The 13,813-nt window shown below is 33.4% G+C and overlaps 1 protein-coding gene across 2 annotated transcripts in view; it reads right to left on the reverse strand.

Annotated features, from left to right (window-relative positions):
• FSTL5 (follistatin like 5) overlaps positions 1 to 13,813 on the reverse strand; it is an 838,269-nt gene that overhangs the window by 715,663 nt on the left and 108,793 nt on the right. The gene's annotated exons all lie outside the window — the stretch shown is intronic.

A 13,813-nucleotide genomic window follows, 5' to 3' on the forward strand; every position in this document is an offset into this window, starting at 1 on the left:
AAGGGCTCCTAATATGAATCCCAGATTTCTCTCAACTGATCAGCATAGCAGACATAGCCAAAAGTAGCTCAACTGTCTCTCAATTCTTGTTTGTCAACCTTTGGCATCTCTAAAGGCATAAGGAAAAAACAACAAACAAACAAACAAAAAAAAAACAGAAAAATCGTACTTTTACCAAGAAATGGTACAAATGGGAAAAAATAATTTGGTAACCTTACAAAACACAACATATATTCTTTCTTATAAACAATGGAGGCAGGAATTATGGCTCTCTTTCATATCCATTTTAAGCATCTCCCTGTAACGAAGTTTTTTAATATATTCCTTTTTTAGGTCTTTTTATTTTATTATTGTCTTTGTGTGTGTGCCTGTGTTTGTGTGTATGTTGTTACGGCAGCTGGTTATTGCTAATTTTCTCATGGATAAATCAAGATATCTATTTCATTGCAGATGAGGGTAAGAGTAAGAGTTTTCAAAGTCTCAAGCGTAAGAGCAGGATAAATATTTGCTATTTTATGAAATAGACCAGAAGTCTTTCTTATTTAATATTCCATATAATAGGTCAGTTTAAAATAAAAGAGATATTTGAGAACTAAAACATCTATTAAAATACTGCTTATTTTTAGAGAACTCTCAGGAAGCATTATTTCCTCTTATCATTCAGATGCAGTTATCAAATAGAATAATTTTATAAGACTTCCAAAAAATGAACATAATATTTAAGTATTCATTAAGTGACCTCTTCTGAGTTTATATTGGTGATCTTTGGAAAATAACAATATGCAAATACATAATAAAATTGATACATAGTAGGTTCTTAATATCTGTTGACTGACAATGTGTCAGAACAATAGTTTATTAGTTATGATCAACAAGCCTTTACCCTCTTGCTCAATGAAAGTGCACAGAACATGTTAGTGCAGTTATAATACAGTCCTCAGAGTATTAACATTGTTTTGCAAAAGACACTTTCCAGAATCTCGGCAGTAGGTGATTTTGAAACACTTTTGAATTACCCTCAATTATCCTATATAGTTTGGAATACAGAACAACAAGTACAAACCTGCAATTGCTATGATTGAAATTGTCACTGATGCTTAAGGGAAATTGAAACAAGAAGCCTAGTTTCTTCCTTTAGGCTACATTTCAGTAAAATATTTGACAGCATCATACAATGAACAGCTTGTTTGGGAGTAGATATGATAAAATACACAGTGATGGCAAAATAACATCTGCGAATCCAAAAACCAGAAAATCTTTAAAATGAAGTCTATGAACCCTTCTAATTAGAACCCACTCAAAAGTGAGGAAATAAGATTTTAAGGAAGTTATTTGGGTCTAATGAGTTAAGGAGAAATGTTTTCTGAAAATACAGTTCTGTTACATCAGAAATCTCATTTTAGAATTATATTCATGCCCAGTTCCAGTTTAAGAAAGAAACATAAAGATTCCCTATAGATGTTCATACTCTGTAAAAATGCTAAATTTGAAACTCAATCAGAGATAACTTTAAAACATAGAAATCCAAGAATTTTAATTTAGAAGATACCTAAGTATGGTCATACATGGCATTTGGTATCTGAAATTATAGACTATATTTTATAAAAATGGATTTTGATCTTGTTTCTCACTCTGTTATTGTTCCAACAGTATATTTTTAGAGTCAAAGTATTTCCAATGTAATTTGACAATGTGCTTAATATCATTTGAATATAAAAGAACATCTTTAAAAAACTAAAATATTAGCCATTGAACACATGCATAGAAGTCTTAAGTTCTTATGTATTAATGCTGCAATTATGTCAAAACATTAAAAATTCAAACTGATTTCACAGTCAAAAATTGTTTTAATAGAATAATCTTATGCTAAGAGTTCTAAATTATAGCATCATATTGGAAATTTAGAAGAAAATTGAAATGAAATAATAACAATTATCATTTAATTTTCAGGCCTATGTATTATCATCCGCATTTTCATTACGGTTCTGCATTTACAATGTGAAAACCACATTCCATTTCAGGTCACTTCAATATCGTATTAGTCTGCCGAGTCAGTGAACAAACAATCACGACGGTCAAAAGAGGACAAATGTCAAAGTGGAATGGAAATGCTAACAATAGTCTGTAAACAGCATAATCTGAAGCAACATGCTCAAAATTTAAGTGGACCGTGGGGAAAGGTGGACTGCAAAGAACTGGAGAACAAGGTTCAGAGATCAGAAACTTATTCACAGATGTCTGACTTCTGGATAAAGGTCACAGGTCTGGAAAGAGTCACCAAGTATTTCTCAAATTTTAGTGTGCATCAGAATCACCGGAGAAATTGTTAAAATGCAGACTCCTTGGAATTGACTCCAAGAGAAGTGAACTGATTCAGTATGTCACATATAAAAATTCTTTAAAGTAAATTCTTCTTATGAGCTCTTTTCTTTATAACTTCTTTCAAAATTATACTGGAAATATGGAATAAAAACACCTCTTAATTGAAGGTTACAATCAGTTGGCATTTATTTATTTGGGGTCAGATTATTCCCTTATTTCAGTTTTATTTTTCTGGTCCCCAATTTTTCTCATTCTATAACTGGTCTAATAATGTTCTTAAAAGGTTGTTGTTCAAATTTTTGTAGTAAACTTTTAGAAATAATAGCAGCTTCATGTTAGATTTATATTGAAATAAGGGGATCAGTGGGTGAAACAATAAACATCATAACGCTGGAGCCTCAGTAATTCACAGGATCTTGTTAGAGTTGAACAATGGTGCCTGAATTTCTTTAATACAGTTTCAGAATTGGAGGTATTTTATAGATAGGGACTCCTAGAAATAGCTGAGGGAAATAATAGTGGCTAGGAGACAGGACCAACTGCACACTTTGTGGGGCCTAGTGCAAAATGAAAATCAGAACCCATTGTTCAAAAATTATTAAGAATTTCAAAACAGAGACAGCACCGCTTTAAACCAAGCTGTGGCCCTGCTAAGTTTGGATCCCTGTGTGACTGCACAGATCCCATGCTCATGTAGCTGACTCTGCCTGGAAATGATTTGTGCATAAGCAGGTAGGATGTGGGAAACTAACACAATGAGATTATGGTTGAACATGTAATACATTTCCAGTAATTCCTCAGTTTACTTAGATGATATCTATTTGAAAATTTTCAAAAATATTTTTGTTTAACTGCCCCTTTATTTAAAAACTTCAGACAGTTGATGAGCAAAAGATCAAAAGATTATAAATTTAATGAAGATCAATTTCTTTTTTTTCTGTTAAGAATCATAATTTTGGTGTCTTTTATAAGAAATACTTGCCCAAGTTTACAAAATTTTCTTCTAGAATTTTTACAATTTCACATTTTACATTTGGGAGTGTGATCCATTTTGAGTTAATTTTTGAGAAGTATGGATTACAGTTCATTTTATTACATATGGATATCCATTTGTTCCAGTATCATTTGTTGAAATTATTCTTTCTCCACCAATTACCTCTACACATTTGCAAAAATCAGGCATGCATGTATGCATAGGTCTATTTCTGTACTCTCTATTCTGTTCCATTGGTCTATTTGACTATCTTGAAGTCAATAAAAACTGTTTTGATTACTCTAAATTTAGAGTAAGCTTTGAAATCAGGTATCAGTCTTCCAATTTTGTTCTTTTACAGATTTGTTTTTCCTATTTTAGGTCCATTATGTATTCATGTGAATTTTAACACCAGCTTATTCATTTAAAAAAAAAAAAAAAGGACCATTGGGTTTTGAATAGCATCAGTTCAGATTTCCAATTTGAGTGGTATCGACACATCAATCTGGGTAGAACTAACATCTTATGTTAGTGCTAGGAGTTTTATAGAAATACTTTATCAATTTAGAATGTTCCCTTTTTTGCTACTTTGCTGAGAGATTTTAAAGATTTTTCAAGTGTTTCTTCTCCATTATTTGCGATGATTATATGGGCTTTCCTTTTTAGTTCAGTAATATGGTGAATTACATTTCTTTTTTTCCTCATGTTAAATTAACCCTATATTTTTTAGATAATCCCCACTTTGTCATTATGTATTATCCTGTGTGTGAAGATCTTCATTTTTTTAATTTTTTAAATTGATTTGGTTCTACTCTGGTGATCAGTTTCTCATCACATGAGTGTTGGTAGTTGATGTCTCTCAAGGAATTTGTCCATTCCATCTAACTTTTCCAATTTACTGGTATAAAGTTGTTCATAATATTCCACTATTATTATTACCCAATATTGGCAATTTTTTTCTTTCTTTTTTTATCCTTATCACTTTGGCTAGAGTTTGTGATAGCTAATTTTATGTCTCAAATTGGCTAGTTTATGGTGTTCAGCTGTTTGGTCAAACCTTGGCAAGGTTGTCCCATGGAGGTATTTCACAGATGGGATTAGAATCTAGAATCAGCTCATTTCAAGTAAAGGAGATTGCCCTCAATTATGTGGGGTGAGCCTTATCCAATCAGGTGTAGGTCTTAAGACAAGAACTGAGAATTCCAGAGATCAGGCAGAATTCTGCCTCAAGTCTGTATCTCCCACTCTTTCCTGAGTTTCCAGACTAAAGAATTCAGATTCAAGATTTCAGCTTCATTCTTAACAGAATTTCCAGCCTCCAGCCTGACCTACAGAATTTAGTCTTGCCAGCTGCCACAATCAAGTGAGCTAATTTCTTATAATAATCTCTTTATATATATATATATACACACACACACACACACACACATACACACACATATATATGTATATACATATATATATACACATACACCCACACCCAACATACACAAACATATCCTGTTGGTATGTTTCACTGAGGAACCTAGACTGATACAAGGTTGATTATTTTATCAATATTTACAAAGAACCAGCATTTTTCTCTATTGTTTTATATAGTACTGATTTCTTCTCTCATTGTATTATTTTTTTCCACTTACTTTAGGTTAAAGTTACTCTTCATTTTCTAGTTTCTTAAGGTGGAAGCTGACCACATTGATTAAAGATTTTTCTTCTTATTTTTAAGTTTTAAACATAGGTATTAGGGCTACTACTCTTCCCTCAGTACAGCATTTGAGTCAAGACATCCCAGTAATATGTGCATGATGTGTTTTCATTTCTCTTCAGTCAAAATTCTTTCTAAGGTTAAGTCTGTGTTTTCTTTGAGCCATGCATTATTCAAAAGTGTACTGTTTAGTTTCCAAACAATTGGGGATTTTCCAGAGAATCTTCTATTATTGATTTCTAAGTTATTTTTATTGTAGTCAAAAACATTCTTTTTTATTATCTTGATCATTTATAACTTATTGAGACCTACTTTATGATTCAGGATATAGTCTCAATAAATGTTCCATGTGCATCTGAAATAATATGTGTTCTGCTGTTGTAGGGTAAGCTGTCCTTTAAAAGTTATTTTGGTCAATATTATTTTTATAGTGTTGGTTGATTTTTTTCTTTACTTGTCTAACATTACTGAGTGTTATTAAAATAGTCTATTATAATTATGGATATCTTTATTTCTCCTGTCAGTTCTACATGTTTTAGCTTCTTGTATTTGGAAAGTCTGTTATGAGTTTCTAGAACAATTTACATATTATTCTCTCTTGATGGCTGACTCCTTTGTCATTAAGCAAAGACTTTAACTTTGGTAGTATGATTTACTCTAAAATCTGGCCTGTCTGAAAGTGATATAGCTAACCTACTTTTTTTTTTTTTTGATTAGTGTTAGCATGTTGTCTTTTTATCCATCATTTGACTTTTTATATATATAGGTATATATATATATAATTTATATACCTATATATATCTATATATATAATTATATATATACACCTATATATATATAATTATATATATATAGATACCTATATATATATATAATTTAAAGAGCATTTTTGTAGGAATCATATAGTTAGTCCTTGCTTTTATATCCAATTTGACAAACCTTTCCTTTTAATTTTGCCTTTTAAACAATTTACATTTAATATGATTATTAATGCATTTAGATTTGATTCTGTCCTCTTGCTATTTGTTTTGCATTTGTCCCTTCCATTGTTTGTTTCTTTTCCATTCCTCTTTTTGGATTAATTGCATAATGAGAGAGCCTAACAATAGTATACTTCCATTTCTCCCATTCTAGCCTTTATGCTGAAATAATAGATACACTGCAAAAACTTTTAAAGGAAATCCTGCCAGTAGAAGTAAAATGATACTAGTTGGAAATATGGATATACACAAAGGAATAAAGAAAACTAGAAGTGGGAATTATATAGATAAGTTTATATGAGCTTTCAATATACTGTTTTCATTTCTTAAAAATTAAACATTTCTCCAGAAATGTATTAAATAATGAGAATGTAGAAAACATGAACAGAGGGATAGAATCTGGAAAAGTCAACTCTTTTCTTGCTTCTCCTCTATAACCTCAAATGCCCTTATAGTTATATACTAAGAATCCTCTAAGTATTATTTTCTTCTGAGGCTGGCTTATCAAAACAGGTTTCCTGATCAAACTTAGAAATGTATGATTGAGCAGTTCTCAGTACAATCATAATTCATTCCAAGTAAATATGCACTTAAATTTATTAAAATAATTTATTTCCTGTAATCTCTTTCCATGTCTAAAATCTGTAATTTCTAAATATTCTAGCCATGTACATTTATCTAAATACTGAAAAACACGGAAGGACAATAAAAAAAAAGATTATACACTGAAAGAGAGAGTGATATTAAAGAAGTATATTCTAAGAAGGAAAATAAGGCTTGAATATACAGGTCTTGTTTCATATCACACCATCGGTAAAAAAGAAACTAGTAGCCCAGGAGGATATCACATCTCAAGTTTGATTCTCCTTGCCCTGATTTCATTATTCTTTTTATTTATCATATATAATTCATTAAATACCTACACTGAACCATAACAGTATAATAACTGTCTCTTAATGTTAATATTACATTTTTAACACAAAATTAGATAAGGATTGGTATCAGTTATGAGGAACTGGCATGGTTACTTAGATATTAAACATGTCACTGGAAAATGACAGTCTAAATGGCTAAAGCAAGCAATCAGGCAGACTGTGATGCAAAAGAGTCCCAACACATGGAGGAAATATACAAAAATCTCAAATCAAATAGAAGTTATTGATAATTATTTTTCAGTAATAAAGTTAAGACTAATTGGCATTAGTAAAATGTGCAAAACAATGCACAATTATTAATGGAGCATGTAATCATGATATTGTTCCATATCTGAAAACTTAAAAATAACTGTTTATTTATTAAAGTAAATCCTTCCTTTTTTGCCAACAAATGCACTCAAGAAGGACAAAACCTTACCAAGAAGACTATCAATTATGATTATTATACCAAAATTTAGAGTTGGAATGAAATGTATAACAAAGTAATTGCAAAAGGAAACAAATTATTCTGAAATCTCTTCGGAATATTGTAAAGAAAATCTCCTATGCTAACAAATGAATTCAAAAGTATGTATTTACTTATTTATGATTAATTTAATGTATAAATACACCATGTGATTTTGTTTCTCAGCATGGAGTTATTCCTTTAAACAAAAACCCATTTTATAATTTAACAATGCGGTTGCATTCTAACACAATAGCAAACACTTGCTTTGTATTACTTAACATCATTGAAATGTAAAATATATTCAGTTATAGCCTAGTTAACATATTTAAGTTTAGAATGTTAAAATATGTCATTAGTAAATTGCTGTTAATTGTTAATCATTCTTATGTGTGTTTGTACAGACTTAATCTGAAAACAATGATATACTTTGAATAAGAAAAAGAAATCACTTCTAAATGGACCAGTTAAGAAACTTAGCTGCTTCTTGTTGCTTTGTTTCTTTTACTAAATTATCTGATTGGTTAAATTGCAATACATCAAAGTTAATCCATTTATATTAAGGTAAATCATGACATGTTTTTACTCTTTGTGAAAACAGGAAAATTTTACATCAAGGAATATCTCAAAGCAGCAAAATATAGGACTCAAGCAGTTCTACTTTGAAAATACACTTTTCATTAAAGAGTGAATAGATCATATCTGACTACAATAGGAAGTGTAAAAATTTAACATTAGCTGTACAGTGATTATAGTTCCCTTTATTGAATTTGTGTGGAAAGAATATGTAATGGGCAAATTTGCAGGGTAAGTAATGGTTCATAAATCTAAAACTCAACTTATTCTGGCTTCCCCATATATAGAATTGAATATTTTTCCTCTACTCCTTCCTCTCAAGTGTTAGGCAGAATTAATCAGAAAGTATTTATTGTGTCCAGAAAATTTTCAAAAGTAATGTAGATGCTATCTATGGAGAATATTGAGATTCTGGAGCTAATGAATTTAAAACAAAACATGAGACACTTTATATTTTTCAGCTTGTCAATGAGAAAGCCATGTATTCTAGGATCTAACTATTTACTTGCATTTCTACATCCCTCAGTTGCCCCCTGCTTATGAAAACTCTTATTCTTCTATAAAAGGAAATTAAATTAGTTCAGCACAATTAGACCTTCACAAAGTCAGCTGGATTACATACTGCCACTTTCCAATTTTGATGATTCTAAATTATGTCTTTAGTGAATTCAAGTAACTCTCCAGGCACAAGTATTTTCCTCACCACTTTGTAATTTACAGATTTATCATTTCCACTTTTCCTAAGGAAATTTTTATAAACGGTTACTGTCAAACATGTTTATTATTTTTTTATCATGATAGTTATGCAGTTTCCTTTGAATACTTATTATTTTCTAAGTGGAAATATTATTAGTAATGCTTGGGAGATTTTTATTTATTTTTAACTTGAGTATTTTGCTCCTTCCTGAATTTATCAGAGTGGATTTTAGAACTGTGACTAGAGAATTTTTTTTCTGTAAAGACTGTAAGTTTCAATATGTAATACCAATTGCAATATGTACCAAGTGATTAATGAATATCTGTCAAATTGAAAATAATAAATGCATTACCATAATGATTAACATACTAAATTCAATAAAATATGACAGACTTAATTGTTCCTTCCAGTATGCACTAAATGAATAATGGTTCAACCTGGTGTCTATCTCACTATTCTATGAACTTCTTATAAACAAGCCCCTTCTCATCTCTTCTTTTATCTTTTTATTCCTTGCAAAATGACCAGTGCAGGAGATAAAGAAAAATATTTTTTTAGTAAAAGGAAACCATTGTTTTCATCTTTAGCTATCTGGAAAACAGTTCAGCAGAACATTTCCAAAGAATTCATATTCTAAGTAAGATTTTTCAGTTTGTGTCACCACATTCCTTTGATTTATCCCATACTGAGGTTAAAATGATCCAAAGCTGATTAGGGAGTTGTTTGTTAAGGAAAATTGCCTCCACATAACAAAGTAACAAAATTAAGAAAATATTTTCAAGGAGAAAGATGGGCAGGGGGAACTACCAATTTCCCACCTGACAAAATTGAGTGCCTAAAATTAGAGAAATATAAAGAAAAACAAAGAACGAATTATACCAGAGAAAGCCTAGCAGGGTGAAATGACTAAAATAAGGACAAGTTGGCTCCTGGATTAAGAAATCTATTACAGAAAAAAAGAAAAAAAAAAAAACATGGAAACTATCCCTCTATGTATACCTAGAAATCCTGGAAAAAAATATAACACGTGTTCCTTTAAATGCATAACTGAGCTTGCAAGAAAAAAGAAAGAAAAGCTGCTAGAAGCTAAAAGGAAAGTGAAAACCAAGTTGCACAAGTGGACATTAATCCTGTTCAGGCCATAAACTACCGGTACAGCAATCCTGGGTCTGAGATATGTTGCCCACAGGAAGTGGAGTTGAAGTGGGCTTCCAAAACTTGGTGCTTGCATAAAATCTGCAACAACATAACACCAAAATTTATGCATCGGAGCAGAATGAAAACAAGATGTATATTTGCTTCAGTTCTGGGGGATTGGGAAAATTTCTGAAAATACATATTCATAAGCTCAAGTTCACAAGGGTAGGTTTTAAACTTACCTTATCTGTGCCATAGGAAAACCAAGGGCTTCAACTTGGCCAAATATATTGCTGAAGCCCCAGTTAGAATCAAAACAAAAGCTGTCTAGGGGACATAGCCTAGGATGTCTCCCAGAGATTGCATCTCTCAACCTCCTATCCACCTGCTGGTTGGAGGAACTGAAAAGATAAGATTTGTATTTCCCAAACTCTTTTTTTTTTTGCCATGGTTTGAATGTGAGTTGGGTTTTCCCAATTAGAAGCACTTTCTTGAAGTATGGGAAAAAAATCTTTGTAGTAGAGGAAATACTCCTGATACCACAGCTGATGGAAAACAAGTTTGTGACACTGTTGGAGACAGCAGAAGTGACTGGAATTAGCATTCCAATGTCCAGATGTCAGCCTCATGAGGACCAGAGGCAGGGGTAGCTATAGACTCTGTGTTCCAGTATTTGCTCAACATTTTCATGGATATGGTAACAGCAGCAATAGCTTCCTGGTGGAAAGAACTGTGAAAGATCTGATACTTTACCCTGCTTGCAACTGGACAAGTTCACCTGCTGCAGTTGCATTTCATAGATGTTGGCAGAAGACACCTGCTTCCTGGATCATGGGCAAAGGACTTTATTACTCATGGCATAGCAGAAAACATGAACTTCACTTTCACGCCAGATCCCCTAGCCCCTCAAATCCCACCTGTGCAACAGGAGGCCCCTATGTGGATGCTGCATACCTTCCTTAGAAGAAATCACAAACAAGTCTGGTCAATAACAGGGTTACAAAGACCTGGCCCCTTGACTCAGATTGGGCCATGCCTAAAATCCATTCCATCTCCAGAGCTCCCTATGGAATTGGCTTGGGTTTCTGTTGCAGAGACCCAAGATTGGTTCTGTTGCAGTTTAACTTCTTCCCCTGTGCAATCCTGATTCCCCCATTCCTTACAGGTGGTTTTCCCAAGAACCGATTCCCAATGGGACACCTGCACATAAGATTCTGTTTCCCAGGGATTCAACTTAAGACATATATTTAGTAGATAGGAAACAGAAACCGTTTTTGGTATTTCAAGCACATATACCAAGCATTGGGGGCTTGAAAATTATTGGGAGGGTTGGAGAAGTAAAAGTTTGTGGACACCACTGGACTCTTACATTAAGGTTGCTTTGCTTTCCAATATCATAATGATAGTGTTTCCCTCATGGTAAAGCTTCAGCAAGTTGGTTGTAGCCCATTATAAAAGATTTGGGATCTATAAGCTGTGTTCTCCAAGCTGGGTTCCTCAACTGTGGGGCAAACCTCCATGTATGCAGTGGCAAATGGTCATTTAAATATCACCTGAGATCACATGGGATAAAGTGCCCATTGAAGGCAAGTCTTCACCGGATGAAGTGGCTACTGTGATACAACATGTGATAGGAATCAAGATTACAAATATGGAGAGGAATGCCATCTGCTCCAGGCTTCATATGATCAGCTGAGAAGGCCAAAGAGATTATATGACTGTCCTCAAAGAACATCTTAACTTGATAGCTGCACGGCTGATGTAACCAAAACTCAGTTGTAGAGTTTATGCCTATAGGATGCTTAATTACAACATAAATTGAATTTAAAATCTTCATGTCTCCTAAATGAAAGGTAGGTACTAACTGGGAAAAAGTGGGTCTCAGAAAATTTGAATGGACCATTTAAGGCCACGAGATACACCCTACAAAACCTCTTTTGCCTGCACGATCAGTCCTATGTATATATCTAATCAACTATTTCTGCCTTGCCTAGGGACATTGTAATAAATTCACCTAAAGTGCTTATCTCACAAAGACACGCCAATTTTTGCATATGTCCCCCATTCCTTCCCACTCTCTGTCAGCTCCAGCATGTTATAGAAGGATAAGCACAAAATCTGACGGGGAAGAAGTAAGTAACCCTCAAAAGAATTACAAGATTTTGCTTATTTATATCAGCAGAAATCTGGAGAATATGTATGGGAATGGATTCTAAAAGTGATGGACTAGAGAGAAAGGAAAATAACTTTATACCAGGCCATATTTATCAGTGTGGGTATACTTAGTATTCTGGATGTATTAGGCTAGTTTCAGTATATGACGTTGATTTCCTTGCTTAGTTTGTTGACTGAAACCAGCATACTCAGCAGTATCTTATAGCAAATAAACTTGAGAGTCCTGAACTTCCCTGATAGAATGCAAATGATGGAATAAAACACACAGGGTGATAGTAAAGTTAGAGTGGATTTATCTTAAGCTACATAAACAAGCTCTTTAATGATGTCCCCTTAAAGACCAGAATATAAAATATTTGTAAAGACATTATTGAGCTTTCAAAGTACTATGATTGCTGCCAACAGCAGAGATCAAATCCAAATCCCTGATATGGCACCTGATATGTTAACAGGGAGCAGCCAGTTACCTGGAGCAGGTTGATAATGTCAGTCTCATCCCATCGTAAGAGGTGGTAGCTATTTTCCACACCAGAATAGACCTTAATGTGGCTATGTATTTACCTTCCCTATCAGCACTATTTCTGGATTTGTCACTTTCTTTGAACTCACCAAGTGGCTTATTTACTGCTTTATGCCCCAAACACTATTACTTCCCACCAAATAACTCATTTTCATGTAAGAGAAGTGAGAAATGTGACTATGAAATTCACTGGTCTTGCCATGAACTGCAATGCCCAGAAGCTTCTGGTCATAGAGATCAGTGAAATGGTTTATTTTACTGAGTACTCAGTTATATTGCCAGCTAGAAGGAAACAGCATCTTATGAGTTAATGGTGCTGTACTACAAAATGTGATAGATATTCTAAATTGGCAACCGATATATGATACTGTTCTCTTATATCCCAAACACCAGGGAGCAAACGGGTAGAATTGTGAGAAGCCCTTCTTACTATTTCAGTTAATAACACACCTTCAAAATTTTACTCACTCTTCCTGCAATCTTGAGTTCTGCTACTTTTGAATTCAAGAGAGGAATGTTCCCACTAGGGCCCAGAAAATGCTTCCATTGAACTGGATGTTTAAATTGCCATTTGAAATCTTCATCCAATTGAAACAAGAAGCAAACAGGGGGACTGATTATGATTATCAAGAGACTGAGGTTACAGGATGGAAGGTGCATTTCTGGAACTCAGGAGGTCCTCTGGACTACATAAGAGTAGATTCACATTTATTTGTAAATACTGATGGACGAATATAATAATCTAATTCAAGCAAAATCACTAATGACTCAGAATCTTCAGGTATGAAAGCTGGGCTCCCCCTACCAGGAATAGAACTCTAATGGCTAGGTGTTGACTAGGAAACTAGAAAATATTAAAGGATGTTTCAGTTTCCTACCTGATAAAATAAATGTCATACAATGGATTGGCTTAACAACAGTAATTTATTTGTTCACAGTGTGAGGCTAGAAGGCTTGCTTTCTCCAGTCGGTATCTTCCGGCTGCTGGCTATCTTTGGGTTTCTTTGCCATTTTCTGAGCCATGATGTGCCAATTCAATGAATTATGTACCCGAAAAAGCCATTATCTTTGATGCAATCTTGTGTGGGCAGACATATTAGTGTTGATTAGATTTTGGAAACCTTTGAGTGCTTCTGTGGAGATGCGCCCCACCCAACTGTGGGTGATGACTCTGATTGGATAATTTCCATGGAGGTATTACCCCACCCATTAAGGGTTGGTCTAAATTAAATCACTGGAGCCAGATAAAAGAGCTAACAAACAGATAGAATTCAGTGAAGCTGAGAGTGACATTTTGAAGAGGAGCTACAGCCAAGAGGGACACTTTGAAGAAAGCACAGGAGCTGCA

Source organism: Choloepus didactylus, chromosome 3 (genome assembly GCF_015220235.1).
Source record: "Choloepus didactylus isolate mChoDid1 chromosome 3, mChoDid1.pri, whole genome shotgun sequence".
Classification (NCBI taxonomy): domain Eukaryota; kingdom Metazoa; phylum Chordata; class Mammalia; order Pilosa; family Megalonychidae; genus Choloepus; species Choloepus didactylus.